The sequence below is a fragment of the Octodon degus genome, unplaced genomic scaffold (assembly GCF_000260255.1).
Source record: "Octodon degus isolate 3935 unplaced genomic scaffold, OctDeg1.0 scaffold00066, whole genome shotgun sequence".
NCBI lineage: Eukaryota > Metazoa > Chordata > Mammalia > Rodentia > Octodontidae > Octodon > Octodon degus.
The window spans coordinates 7,935,901-7,938,174 of record NW_004524642.1 but is presented as its reverse complement, the minus strand read 5'-3'; positions in this window follow the sequence as shown (position 1 = coordinate 7,938,174).

Below are 2,274 nucleotides of genomic sequence, written 5' to 3'. Positions count from 1 at the left end.
CACCACAACTGGTAAGATTAATGCGAATTTAAGGTAAATATTGATGGAAAACTTATTGACACAAAATTTTTGAAAGTTAATGAATTCCTTTGTATAAGAACAAAGCAAAACAGGATAAAAAAATCTAAGCAAGATACGCATGAATGCTTAGTGGAAAAATATTAATTGTATAGAAACCTGAATAATTATTTACAAAAGAAAAGTAATGGAATTATTCATGGAATATTTATAACAATATTAATACCCATAGGAAGACAAGTGATTTAGACGTTCTTAGGGCAAAAATGGAAAGGAAATTTACTCTGGGATATAATTGAGTCCTATATTCGGTTTTGTTCTTATACTTACTTATAACTGATACATAGAAAGCAAACTTTAGGTGTACTAATGGAGTACCACAAAAAAATTATATCAGGAAAAGAATATTTCCTCTAATACTTATATTCTTACAAACTCTTTAAGACAGATATGAACAAATAATAAATTGAAATGGAAAATAATTTATTCTTATATATTACTAAAGTTTTCCAATATATACATACTATGAGAAAACAAAAAGGGAGACCCATATAGCCTTTAATAAAACAACTTTATTAGGTATAAGGAAAAATATATGCAAATGTATTTCTAGATATGTATTAATATGCATACATACATTTATGTGATTCATATAAATCTGGCTATGAACTCAACATGTGATCATACACTGAGCATGGTAAGGAAATGTTAACATAATATTAACAGTGAAACACTGTGAAGTCAATGCCTATTTTATTGTTACTTCTATCAGTCCATATTCTAATGATGTTTCCAGAAATGTGAGATTTCTGGTTCCTTTAAGTAGATTTCTGGTTCCTTTAAATTGCACATCTTGCTGAGTAATAATTTTTCCTAAGTATGAGTGTGCACCTGTTTGGATTTTTCAGCACCTGCAGTGCGCACATTTACCTTAGGTTGTCCATGCCAACTATTTCTCTGTCTCTCTGTCTCTGTCTCTGTCTCTGTCTCTGTCTCTGTCTCTGTCTCTGTCTCTCTCTCTCTCTCTCTCTCTCTCTCGCTCTCTCTCTCTCTCTGTGTTTCTTTGATACAGGGACTCACTACAGACTCATAGTGATATTCCTGCATCAGCCTTCCCAGCTGGGAATATAAGTGTGTGTCACCACATCCAGTTCTGAGGCCAGCAGATCATGTGACAAAGGGGATCAAACTCGGAACCTATTTGCTGGGCTATCTCTCTAGCCTGAGTAGTTTTGTTCTTTCTTTCTTTCTTTCTTTTTTTTTTTTTCTAGTACCTAGGATCACACTCAGGACCTTGTGCTCCCCAGGTGGCCCTTACCATGCTATTAACAGACATTTTTCTCTAGATATGGTGAAGAAGAAATTTTGAAAATAAATTACCAATTATTGAGTAATATTTTCAAAAGTAATTCCCAAGTATTTGCCTTCAGAAAATGTAAAGAATATTTAAATTGCTTTTCACTATTAAGTCAATGACACTGTTGACTTTTTTTTTTCTTGTTGGGTCAGCCAGCCCTGAGGGTGGGGTTGGCACTGCATGTGGTGCCTGGTTTCATCTCCTGTGCCTTCAAATGCTTACCTAAGCAGGCGCTTTAGACTGCTAAGCTAACTCGTTGGTCCCACTGTTGACTTTTTAATAAAACAAATATTTTGATGACAGTCTTAAAAGTTGATTGCTTTAATTCTGAACACGTAAATGAGTTTCTCACTTATTAAAATTATACAACAAACAAGAGTGATAAATAATATATGTTATTAAAGAATGAATAGCTCCATATTTAACAGTAAGAAGCATCCGTTCTCAGAATCATACTTAAATAATTAATAAAGATATTTTGTCCGGAAGAAATGAACTGGTATGAGAAGATGGATTTATATTTAAATATACTACAGTACCTTGTATGAGTAACACACTAACTATTTTTATGAGAAATAATTTTTATTATACATTCAATTACAACGATAGAGTGTGATGGCTGAGTAATGATTTTCAATTTGAAATCCATATTCTTCAATAAATTATAAAGAAGTCAACATAAACCTATGATGATATATGAAATATACTTTCATAAGAACATTTGGTTTTATAAAAAAGTGAATATTAATGTTTAACATCAGGTTTAATTTCATAGCTAGAAATAACTTTTTAAAATATTTTCAAAATTTCATCAGTAGATTTCAAATTTAATTTAAAAAGGATTATGTGATATCTTAAGAGATCTTAAAAATGTATTATGCATTCCATGGACAATTCTT